At 44.2% G+C, this 13256-nt stretch overlaps 1 protein-coding gene across 6 annotated transcripts in view; it reads right to left on the bottom strand.

Annotated features, from left to right (window-relative positions):
• LOC123997300 (nexilin-like) overlaps positions 1 to 13256 on the bottom strand; it is a 49137-nt gene that overhangs the window by 30930 nt on the left and 4951 nt on the right. For 2 of the 6 annotated variants that reach the window (XM_046301447.1, XM_046301473.1), the window contains exon 1: positions 4584 to 4737. The exons of 2 other annotated variants lie outside the window; for them this stretch is intronic. The gene's annotated coding sequence lies outside the window, so the exon portion shown is untranslated. Of the gene's footprint in view, positions 1 to 2014; positions 2100 to 4583; positions 4738 to 4984; positions 5004 to 13256 lie in introns of those variants that run through there. 2 more of the 6 variants (XM_046301453.1, XM_046301456.1) reach the window with 2 other exon arrangements.

Below are 13256 nucleotides of genomic sequence, written 5' to 3'. Positions count from 1 at the left end.
ATTTTTATTCATTATATATCAGGGGGATCTTTGAAGAACCATCCATAGAGGGTTCTAGAAAGGGTTCTACCCAGCACCAAAAAGGGTTCTGCTATGGGGACAAACTTAAGAGTGTACCCTACATATATGTATACTGTACAGCAAACAAAGTGTACTGTGAAGCACTTTGTGATAACTGCTGCAAAATAGCTCTATAAAATACATGCGATTGATTGATACCCTACAGAATATCACATGATAAATACATATTTTTTTGCAGAGCAGCTGGAGTTTTGCGGGTGTCTGTTTGGGGCGGCAGGCACCTCATGGCTGCTGCAGTTTGGGGAAGGAAAGGGGTGCTCGTCCTCCACCTCCTCCCCTCAGTATGCTGAGCCACAGCACATTATCCAGGGCCAGGACACTAAGTATAGCCCGCTTGTGTGTCCAGACCATGTGTTCATGGCTATTTCTGATGAGTGGTATGCGGATGGACAGAGCGAGGGTCGGTAGCCACATGTCACCCAACAGACCCTTGACAAAACATAAGACTTAGTACCAACCTTAGTACCACACGTATTACCAGCCTTAGTACCACACTTAGTACCAGCCTTAGTACCAGCCTTAGTACCACACTTAGTACCAGATTTATTACCAGCCTTTGTACCAGACTTATTACCAGCCTTAGTACCACACTTAGTACCACACTTAGTACCACACTTAGTACCGGCCTTAGTACCGGCCTTAGTACCGGCCTTAGTACCACACTTATTACCAGACTTATTACCAGCCTTAGTAACAGACTCAGTAACAGACTCAGTAACAGACTCAGTAACAGACTTATTACCAGCCTTAGTAACAGACCCAGTAACAGACCCAGTAACAGACTTAGTACCACACTTAGTACCACACTTAGTACCACCCTTATTACCAGCCTTAGTACCAGCCTTAGTACCAGCCCTAGTACCAGCCTTAGTACCAGACTTAGTAACAGACTTAGTACCAGACTTATTACCAGCCTTAGTAACAGACTCAGTAACAGACTCAGTAACAGACTTAGTACCAGACTTATTACCAGCCTTAGTAACAGACTCAGTAACAGACTCAGTAACAGACTCAGTAACAGACTTAGTAACAGACTCAGTAACAGACTTAGTAACAGACTTAGTACCGGACTTATTACCAGCCTTAGTAACAGACTCAGTAACAGACTCAGTAAAAGACTTAGTAACAGACTCAGTAACAGACTTAATAACAGACTTAGTACCAGACTTAGTACCAGACTTATTACCAGACTTAGTAACAGACTCAGTAACAGACTTAGTACCAGACTTATTACCAGCCTTAGTAACAGACTCAGTAACAGACTCAGTAACAGACTCAGTAACAGACTCAGTAACAGACTTAGTAACAGACTCAGTAACAGACTTAGTAACAGACTTAGTACCGGACTTATTACCAGCCTTAGTAACAGACTCAGTAACAGACTCAGTAAAAGACTTAGTAACAGACTTAGTAACAGACTTAGTAACAGACTTATTACCAGCCTTAGTAACAGACTCAGTAACAGACTCAGTAACAGACTCAGTAACAGACTCAGTAACAGACTCAGTAACAGACTCAGTAACAGACTTAGTACCAGACAATCGGACGAGCAAGAGATAATTTGGCCATAGAGTCATCAGACACTAGAAAGGTTACTGTTTATCAGTGTGTTAGAAATGTAAGCTAAATGTAGAATGTATTACCATCAATTCACTTACATTTACATTTACATTTAAGTCATTTAGCAGACGCTCTTATCCAGAGCGACTTGGTAATGATACTGAAGTAAACAGTCAGGGAGGTTTGGGGTTAACACGTGCTTAATAAAAAGAGACAGGCCATCAAATAACATTTGATTGATTTCATTGATTCATGGATTGGAAACTTGAAGGGTAGACCTAAATGTACCAAATGTTGATTTGTTGATCAACAGGCCTACTTAATTAACAGTGTATAGTTAGACTTTGAGTTAAATCAATCTCACATTACACACCTGATGAACAGCTGAGTTGGGACATATCACAGCAATTACTTTGATTGCGACAACTACTATGATGTTGTTGGTGTGGATTACCAGTCTGAAGGTTGAGAACAGAGAGAGTAACAGGTCATTAACTTGATTTTACCAAAATATGAATAACTCAAGACTACTTTCTAAGAGGTTATCTCGACTGGCTATGTTTCCCTCTGTCCAATTAATCATTAGACTGGGTTCAGAACGTCTGTCACAGCTGTGGAGCTGGTTAACAGACTGCACTGCCCTCTTCAATCCAGCTGAAATAACCAGGCATGATAATAAAGTCTATAATTCATATCAATTAAATGAATATACCCTTTTTAGCACAATATTGTGTCTGTGCAAATCACAAATGGACAAAATGGTACAATTTGGGGAAACAGTAAGCAAACACAATGTCCAAGTCATCATCTCTCTACAAAGAAGTTGTAGGCCTTCGCCAAAATACAATATAATTTCATGCATTTTTATAATACACTGTTTTAAAAACATTTTTTAGGGCAACTGAGCTGCCACCAACTTGAAGGAGACAAAACTTGAAAAACATCATCCTGAGACGTTTTGAAATGTTACATGGTGTAACACCTTGCCAGGGACTAGGAACACTAACAGAGAAGGTTGAATACACTATTTTGGTGTTTTGAGTCCAATTTAGTGCATAATTGGTGCAGTTTCCTCTCTTAAGCTTCCAAGCAGCATTCTGATGATTTGAATCCTGTCACGTGCAGAATTAAATCCTTTTGCTTGGTGTCTTAAAGTTTAGTATTGTTTTATGCTTTTGCTATTATATACTGCTTCAGCAGGCATTGTCAAGCACAGTGTTCGAACCACCAGCAGTAACTACAGGTTAAACTGAAAGAAGTAAAGATTCAGCACTAGTGTTTTCCATTGCCGAGCATGAATGTGGAAATGGATATTGTCCTCATTGAACTTCATTTGTCTGATGGTTTTGATATGCGTTCATCATGATCTATTACACCTCACGGCACAACAAGCTTAATACTAATATACAGTAGAAACATACTTTTCTTTCTTCAAACGTGTGTACAACACCGTTGAAGAGATTAAAACCAGACTTCCAATGAGTTCAGTCACTCAATTGTCTCTCTCTTTGGATATCATCATGAAAGATACATTTTGAGCAACATATTAAGTTGTATTTACCTTATTTTAGGGTGTACTAAGTTAACATATGGAATTGTTTTAACAATGCATTGTTTAGCTATTTCATTTTGAATGTTAGGACCCCTTCAGGTATAGAAAAAAAATGATATTTTATCAACAACAACAACAAAAATTATATTGAATTTGGCCTTTACTACTATAGCCCATAGAAACAAATTGAATAACACATGTATAAATGCCAAAAAAGGATTCTGAAGAAGACCATTGAAGGCCGAAATGTCAATGCTTTAAACTTATCTAATAAAACTAAGAATGTTGAATGGTGAGCGAGCGTTGTGCCTCTTCAGTCAAAAAATGAATCACAATGAATAAGGTTTTGACGTGTATTTCCTATATCTAGGAGATATAAGAAAACTCAGGAAATATTTGTGTTGTTTTGGACACATATTTAACTCTTATTTTTGTTGGCACAATCCATTAGTTTGTATGGGTTACCTTCAGATGAGTCTAATGTGAGGGTGGTAGAGTAAAACGGAGAACACCGTCGTGTTCGTGAGAGTCTCCTTTTTCCATAATAATTTGTAGGCCAAACCGTTCAAACTCTACAAACATTTTTGCGATGTCTCATGGTCTCACGGCCACCTTCCACCGTAGATGCGGAATGATGACATAGGATGTGGTGGATTGAGATATGATAGCTCTAGTTTAAACTGAGATTTTGATGGGATTTTTTGTATTTTGGAGACTTTCTATTTTTACAGTGTATTGTTGAAGCACTTCAATATGGTATATTAACTTAAGTATCCTACTGTATCAATTATGACCTTTATAGGTTGGCAAAAAATAATCAAAAGGTATTAATTACCCTAAATATGATCTACAGGTTATTGCATTACCCTGATATAGTTACACTCATAAATACTTTTCTTGAGCGCACAATTCATGCAAGGATTTGTGTAGATTAACTTGAACTGCTATATCATCGTTAACCAATACATTTAGGCCTGGCAAGTCAAATCCTATTTTTGGTTAATAGTACACTCAGCTGCCACTAAATACCATGACAAGCTGCTAGAATAATCTGTGTATATAAAAATAAAAAATAAAAACATTTCTTTGTTTGATGTTTGCTCATGTTTGCCCCTTTACGCTGGAGTAAACCAAACTATCATCATCTTTTATTTTACAGCTAAATAAAACAGCTGAATGGCAAAGCAAAGTCAACTAGGCCTGACTGAAATATATCACTTTTCAATTTTGCTTAGTCTTCTGAATAGCATTATGTTCTCCTTCACGTTACAAATCTCAATTTCCAGATCAACCATTGAGGGGCAAAATGTAAACTCTCCCCAACATGTGAATTTTAACATCCACATAACAAACATTATCTTAAATTAAAGTTTTGCAGGAAAAAGTTTACCTGATTCAGTGTAATATCCTCCTTATTTTAGGACTTTTTTCTGTGCAGATAGTAGATTAAAACAAATGTAATGTCAAGTATAGAAAACCCAATTTGTCAAAGCACGGAGATGCCTGCGCCGCATTCACGACTCAAAGTTTAATGGGTGAGGTTACGTATCCGCAACCAGCTTTCATGAAAGTACCGCTACTTTGGCCGTCAGCCGCATTCCGCGCGCGCCAGCGCCAGCTTCAGCTGTCGCCTCAAAAACGCATGGTCCTTCCTGTTCGCCCAACACAGATACAGCTGCATCTCTCTGCCATTAACCCAGACCGTGTTTTATCTGTCAAATTATATTCCCAGCCTTTGGAACACTTATTTTGTGAGTAAATGTATACATTTTAATAAACTGTTTAACCTACCTTTCATTGGCTTGTTTATTTCTTTTGCAATAGGCTACTACTACTTAAACTGCTACTACTAGTACTACTACTACTACTACTACTACTACTACTACTGCTACTGCTACTGCTACGACTACTGCTACTACTACCTCTGCTACTGCTATTACTATCGCTACTACTACTGCTACTACTATTGGTACTACTTCTGCTACTCCTACCCCTACTACTACTGCTGCTACTACTACTACTTCTGCTACTACTATTGCTACTACTACTGCTGCTACTACTACTATTGCTACTACTTCTGCTACTACTATTGCTACTACTGCTGCTACTACTACTACTACTTCTGCTACTGCTGTTGCTATTACTACTGCTGCTATTACTACTAATACTTCTGCTACTACTATTGCTACTACTACTGCTACTGCTACTACTACCCCTACACCTACTGCTGCTACTACTACTTCTCCTACTGCTACTACTATTGCTACTACTACTACTACTTCTGCTACTGCTACTACTATTGCTACTACTACTGCTGCTACTAATACTACACAAAGATTCCTTGATGCCCTTCCAGACTCCCTCTGCCTACCCAAGGACGCCAGAGGACAAAAATCAGTTAACCACCTAACTGAGGAACTCAATTTAACCTTGCGCAATACCCTAGATGCAGTTGCACCCCTAAAAACTAAAAACATTTGTCATAAGAAACTAGCTCCCTGGTATACAGAAAATACTCGAGCTCTGAAGCAAGCTTCCAGAAAATTGGAACGGAAATGGTGCCACACCAAACTGGAAGTCTTCCGACTAGCTTGGAAAGACAGTACCGTGCAGTATTGAAGAGCCCTCACTGCTGCTCGATCATCCTACTTTTCCAACTTAATTGAGGAAAATAAGAACAATCCAACATTTATTTTTGATACTGTCGCAAAGCTAACTTAAAAGCATCATTCCCCAAGTGAGGATGGCTTTCACTTCAGCAGTAATAAATTCATATACTTCTTTGAGGAAAAGATCATGATCATTAGAAAGCAAATTAACGGACTACTAATTTAAATCTGCGTATTCCTCCAAAGCTCAGTTGTCCTTAGTCTGCACAACTCTGCCAGGACCTAGGATCAAGGGAGACACTCAAGTGTTTTAGTACTGTATCTCTTGACACAATGATGAAAATAATCATGGCCTCTAAACCTTCAAGCTGCATACTGGACCCTATTCCAACTAAACTACTGAAAGAGCTGCTTCCTGTGCTTGGCCCTCCTATGTTGAACATGATAAACGGCTCTCTATCCACCGGATGTGTACCAAACTCACTAAAAGTGGCAGTAATAAAGCCTCTCTTGAAAAAGCCAAACCTTGGCCCAGAAAATATAAAAAAACTATCAGCCTATATCGAATCTTCCATTCCTCTCAAAAATTTTGAAAAAGCTGTTGCACAGCAACTCACTGCCTTCCTGAAGACAAACAATGTATACAAAATTCTTCAGTCTGGTTTTAGACCCCATCATAGCACTGAGACTGCACTTGTGAAGGTGGTGAATGACCTTTTAATGGCGTCAGACCGAGGCTCTGCATCTGTCCTCGTGCTGCTTTTGATACCATCGATCACCACATTCTTTTGGAGAGATTGGAAACCCAAATTGGTCTACACGGACAAGTTCTGGCCTGGTTTAGATCATATCTGTCGGAAAGATATCAGTTTGTCTCTGTGAATGGTTTGTTCTCTGACAAATCAACTGTAAATGTCGGTGTTCCTCAAGGTTCCGTTTTAGGACCACTATTGTTTTCACTATATATTTTACCTCTTGGCGATTTCATTCGAAAACATAATGTTAACTTTCACTGCTATGCGGATGACACACAGCTGTACATTTCAATGAAACGTGGTGAAGCCCCAAAATTGCCCTCACTAGAAGCCTGTTTCAGACATAAGGAAGTGGATGGCTGCAAACTTTCTACTTTTAAACTTGGACAAAACAGAGATGCTTGTTTTAGGTCCCAAGAAACATAGAGATCTTCTGTTGAATCAGACAATTAATCTTGATGGTGGTACAGTCGTCTCAAATAAAACTGTGAAGGACCTTGGCGTTACTCTGGACCCTAATCTCTCTTTTGACGAACATATCAACACTGTTTCAAGGACAGCTTTATTCCATCTACGTAACATTGCAAAAATCAGAAACGTTCTGTCCAAAAATGATGCAGAAAGATTTATCCATGCTTTTGTTACTTCTAGGTTAGACTACTGCAATGCTTTACTTTCCGGCTACCCGGATAAAGCACTAAATAAACTTCAGTTAGTGCTAAATACAGCTGCTAGACTCCTGACTAGAACCAAAAGATTTGATCATATTACTCCAGTGCTAGCTCCCTACACTGGCTTCCTGTTAAGGCAAGGGCTGATTTCAAGTTTTTACTGCTAACCTACAAAGCATTACATGGGCTTGTTCTTACCTATCTTTCTGATTTGGTCCTGCCGTACATACCTACATGTACGCTACGGTCACAAGACGCAGGCCTCCTAATTGTCCCTAGAATTTCTAAGCAAACAGCTGGAGGCAGGGCTTTCTCCTATAGAGCTACATTTTTATGGAATGGTCTGCCTACCCATGTGAGAGACGCAGACTCGGTCTCAACCTTTAAGTCTTTACTGAAGACTCATCTCTTTAGTGGGCCATATGATTGAGTGTTGTCTGGCCCAGGAGTGTGAAGGTGAACGGAAAGGCTCTGGAGCAACGAACCGCCCTTGCTGTCTCTGCCTGGCCGGTTTCCCTCTTTCCACTGGGATTCTCTGCCTCTAACTGTCAGGATTTGGCCAGGGTTGTTCCGGTTTTTGGTCACTAGATGCCCCCATTGTGCCTTTTGACCTTTTGTTTTCCCTTGATCCCCATTATTATTTGCACCTGTGCCTCGTTTCCCCTGATTGTATTTAAACCCTTTGTTTTCCTCTGTTCTTTGCTCTGTGTTTGTATGTTAGCACCCAGCCCTAGTACTCTGAGAACTCTTGTTGATCCCGGGGGACTCTCTTGTGGAATTCTGTTTTTTTGTTCTTGTTTTTTTGTTTTTTGAGTATCTTTTGAGGCTTTTTGTGCTTTACCTTCCACCTTGTGGATTTACCTTTTTTGTCTTGGAGGATTACCTTTGTTCTTGTAGGATTCCTTTTGAGGTTGTGGAGTTACATGTTTTCCTGAAGAACTTCACTTTTTACTTCATTAAATACACCGTCTCAAGTACTGCTGTGTCTGCCTCATCTTCTGGGTTCTGCCGACTATTCGTGGCTCAGTTGGTTAAGTGACTGTTTCTCACTCCGGAGACCTGGGTTCGTAACCGGGTCCTGACAGAAACACAGAGCCAAAAATGAACCCAGAGGCAGCCAGTTCCCAGGACCTTGTTGCCATGCTGTCCCACCACCAGGAGACTGTCCAACGCCACGAAGCCGCCCTGGTTCAGCAAGAGGCCTTAATGGCTAGACATTCTCATCTTCTGTCGGAGATGCTGACTTCCATAAAGCAGATATCTGATCGACTTACCCCGGCAACAGTTCCCGTCCCAGTACCTCAGATTCACGTACCCATGGCAGTTAACCCTCTGGCTGAACCTCGTCTTCCACCTCCCCAACGGTTCTCAGGTGATCCAAGTGCTTGTAAAGGGTTTCTCACCCAATGTTCTCTCTCCTTCGAGCTGCAACCCTCGTCGTTCCCCACCGACCGGTCTAAGATCGCATATATCATCACCCTGCTGTTGGAAAAAGCCCTGGCCTGGGCTACTGCTGTGTGGGATGCCCATAGTTCCTGCTGTGACAGCTACTCTGCCTTTGCTGAGGAATTCAAACGAGTGTTTCAAGGCCCGAGCAGTGGTCCTGACTCAACCAAACAGCTCCTGACTCTCCACCAAGGTCGGCGCAGCGTGATGGACTATGCCATCCAGTTCCGCACGGTGGCAGCAGCGAGTGGCTGGAACAACGAGGCGCTCACGGTGTGCTTTCTGAAAGGCCTTTCCGACACTATCCCAGATGAACTGGCCACTCGGGAACCACCGGACAATCTCGAGTCCCTGATCAAGTTGGCCTCATGCATTGACCAGGGTCTGAGAGAGAGAGAACTCAACCGTAGACCTCTAGCCCCTATCAGTCCCAGCTCCGAGTCCCCACCTTTATCCTCGCTGGCTCCACCGGAACCCATGCAGATTGGACACATCTCCCAGGCTGAGAGAGACCGCCGGATGAGGGAGTGACGCTGTCTATATTGCGGCAAACCGGGCCATTTCCGTTCCACGTGTCCCGGGCTCCAGGGAAACGCTCTGTCCCGTACAGACCGGGGGGAACTGTAACGGGAAACATAACCTCCTCCCATCCATCCAACTCCCGTCTGCTCATTCCAGTCACCCTTTCCTGGGACAACCACAAGCTTCACCTTCAAGCCTTGGTAGACTCTGGAGCCGCAGGTAACTTCATGGATGGTGTCTGGGCGAAGGAGAATGGCGTTCCCTCTGAACCTCTAAGTGACCCCATGAGGGTTACTACATTGGATGGAAGCCCTTTGGGATCTGGACTTGTCACTCATGTCACTACCTCCTTGCGACTTTCAGTTTCACAACACCAGGAATTGATGAACTGTCATTTGATCTCCTGTTCCGAGTTCCCTCTCGTCCTTGGATACCCCTGGCTTCACAGCCATAATCCTCACATCGACTGGTCTGTGGGCACTATCAAGCAGTGGGGTCCTACGTGCCAAGCTACTTGTATTTTCCCGAATTCCCCGAGTTCTACTCCCGAGTCTTTAGAATCCATCGACCTGACCCGAGTTCCCGAGTGTTACCATGACCTCAAACTGGTATTTAGCAAACAGAGAGCCACCATGCTACCACCCCATAGACCTTATGATTGCCCCATCGAACTGTTTCCGGGCACTTGCCATCCCAGGGGTCGGATCTTTTCCCTATCTCCACCCGAACGAGCTGCTATGGATACCTACATCAAGGACGCTCTGGAAGCAGGCCTCATGCGTCCATCCACTTCCCTGGCGGGAGCAATGGTTTTTCTTTGTGGCCAAGAAAGACGGTGGATTACGTCCTTGCATCGACTACCGGGGACTCAATGCCATAACCGTCCGTAACCGTTACCCGCTACCCCTTATGGCCACAGCCTTCGAGCTGCTCCAGGAAGCAGTTGTTTTCACTAAGCTTGACCTGCGGAACGCATACCATCTTGTGCGGATCAGACCTGGTGACGAGTGGAAGACCGCTTTCAACACGCCTACTGGTCACTATGAATACTTGGTGATGCTCTTCGGCCTGACCAACGCCCCAGCGGTGTTCCAAGCGCTCATAAACGATGTGCTTAGGGATATGCTTAACATATTTGTGTTCGTTTACTTGGATGACATCCTCATCTTTTCGAGCTCTCTTCAAGAACACACTAAGCATGTCAGACAAGTACTCAAACGCCTCCTAGACAGCCATCTGTACGTTAAGCCGGAAAAATGTGAATTCCATTCATCCCGAGTACAATTCCTGGGATTTGTAGTGGAACCCGGTCGAGTCCAAATGGACCCCAGGAAGGTAGGGGCGGTAGCGGATTGGCCAACCCCCAAATCCATTTAGGAAGTTCAGCGTTTCCTGGGCTTCACCAACTTTTACCGCAAGTTCATCAAGAACTTCAGCTTGGTGGCAGCCCCTCTCTCAGCTTTAACCAAAGGTGGCAATGCAAGGTTTTTGTGGGGAAGAGAAGCTGAGACGGCCTTCCAAGGACTCAAGCAGCGCGTCCTCTCTGCTCCCATCCTGATACTACCGACTACGGATGAACCGTTTGTGGTGGAGGTAGACGCCTCAGAGGTTGGTGTTGGAGCTGTCCTGTCTCAGAGGGGTGAAGACAAGAAGCTTCATCCGTACGCTTTCTTCTCACACCGGCTTACCCCGGCTGAGAGGAACTACGATGTGGGGGATCGTGAACTCCTAGCGGTTAAGATGGCATTGAAGGAATGGAGACACTGGCTCGAGGGGGCTTCTCACCCGTTTCAAGTGCTTACGGACCACAAAAATCTGGAGTATATCCAGCAGGCGAAGCGGTTGAACTCTAGACAAGCTAGATGGTCTCTTTTCTTCAATCGATTCCAGTTTATCCTCACCTATCGGCCCGGGTCAAAGAATCTCAAACCGGACGCCCTGTCCCGAGTCTACGCTCCTGCCATTCGAGATGACACGGACATGTCTGTCCTTCCTGCTGCTAAGATCGTGGCTCCGATCTCGTGGCAAGTTGAGGATTCCGTGAGACGAGCTCAAGCTATTGAACCGGACCCGAAAGGAGGTCCTGCCAATCGGTTGTTTGTCCCCAAGGCAGTGAGGACTCAGGTCCTTCTGTGGGGGCACTCCTCTCGCCTCACCTGTCACCCGGGCGTAGGTCGCACCTTGGAGTTCATCCAGCGTAAGTTCTGGTGGCCTACAATAAGAGAAGACGTTGCCACTTTCGTCAATGCCTGCCCCGTGTGCTGCCAGGGCAAATCTTCTCACCTCCGCCCGCAAGGACTCCTTCACCCTTTACCTGTTCCCCACAGACCCTGGTCCCATATCTCGTTGGACTTCATTTCTGGCCTTCCTCCATCCCATGACAATACTACTATCCTAGTCATTATCGACAGGTTTTCAAAGGCGGCCAGGTTCGTCCCTCGAACTAAGTAACCTTCTGCCAAGGAAACGGCTGAGTTGGTAATTAATCATGTGTTCTGAGTCTTCGGCATTCCTCAAGATATGGTTTCTGACAGAGGTCCCCAGTTCGCCTCTAGGTTTTGGAAGACCTTCTGCCAACTCATGGGGGCTTCTGCCAGTCTATCTTCAGGGTACCATCCGGAGTCCAACGGCCAAACTGAGAGGATGAATCAAGAGCTGGAAACCACCCTCCGGTGTATGACTCGTAACAACCCGTCCACATGGTCGTCCTTCATTGTTTGGGCCGAATACGCGCACAACACCTTGCGCTCCTCCTCCACTGGTATGTCCCCGCACGAGTGTCAGTTTGGCTATGCCCCTCCATTGTTCCCGGACCAGGAGGCAGAAGTCAGAGTGCCTTCAGCCTTGAAGTTCGTCAGACGCTGTCGGCTTATGTGGAGGAAGACCCGTCTTAATCTTATGCGTTCCTCACAGAGGTACCAACAACAAGCCAACAGACGTCACCGTCCCGGGCCTACCCTGCGCCCCCGGCCAGAGAGTCTGGCTCTCCACAAGAGACCTACCACTACGGGTGGAGTCTCGCAAGCTGTCCCAAAAATACATCGGTCCCTTTAAGGTTGCCAGGAGAGTTAACCCAGTTTCTTATCGCCTACACTTACCCAGAACCCTTAAGATTAATCCCACGTTTCACATTTCCTTATTAAAAACTTTCTACTATTAAACTCGGACAAAACAGAGATGCTTGTTCTAGGTCCCAAGAAACAAAGAGATCTTCTGTTGAATCTGACAATTAATCTTAATGGTTGTACAGTCGTCTCAAATAAAACTGTGAAGGACCTTGGCGTTACTCTGGACCCTGATCTCTCTTTTGAAGAACATATCAAGACCATTTCGAGGACAGCTTTTTTCCATCTACGTAACATTGCAAAAATCAGAAACTTTCTGTCCAAAAATGATGCAGAAAAATTAATCCATGCTTTTGTCACTTCTAGGTTAGACTACTGCAATGCTCTATTTTCCAGCTACCCGGAAAAAGCACTAAATAAACTTCAGTTAGTGCTAAATACGGCTGCTAGAATCCTGACTAGAACCAAAAAAATTGATCATATTACTCCAGTGCTAGCCTCTCTACACTGGCTTCCTGTCAAAGCAAGGGCTGATTTCAAGGTTTTACTGCTAACCTACAAAGCATTACATGGGCTTGCTCCTACCTACCTCTCTGATTTGGTCCTGCCGTACATACCTACACGTACGCTACGGTCACAAGACGCAGGCCTCCTAATTGTCCCTAGAATTTCTAAGCAAACAGCTGGAGGCAGGGCTTTCTCCTATAGAGCTCCATTTTTATGGAACTGTCTGCCTACCCATGTCAGAGACGCAAACTCGGTCTCAACCTTTAAGTCTTTACTGAAGACTCATCTCTTCAGTGGGTCATATGATTGAGTGTAGTCTGGCCCAGGAGTGGGAAGGTGAACGGAAAGGCTCTGGAGCAACGAACCGCCCTTGCTGTCTCTGCCTGGCTGGTTCCCCTCTTTCCACTGGGATTCTCTGCCTCTAACCCTGTTACGGGGCTGAGTCACTGGCTTGCTGGGGCTCTCTCGTGCCGTCTCTGGGGGGGGTG

This window comes from Oncorhynchus gorbuscha, linkage group LG02 (genome assembly GCF_021184085.1).
Source record: "Oncorhynchus gorbuscha isolate QuinsamMale2020 ecotype Even-year linkage group LG02, OgorEven_v1.0, whole genome shotgun sequence".
NCBI lineage: Eukaryota > Metazoa > Chordata > Actinopteri > Salmoniformes > Salmonidae > Oncorhynchus > Oncorhynchus gorbuscha.
The sequence above is the reverse complement of the archived record's forward strand: the minus strand, read 5'-3'. Positions and strand labels throughout refer to the sequence as shown.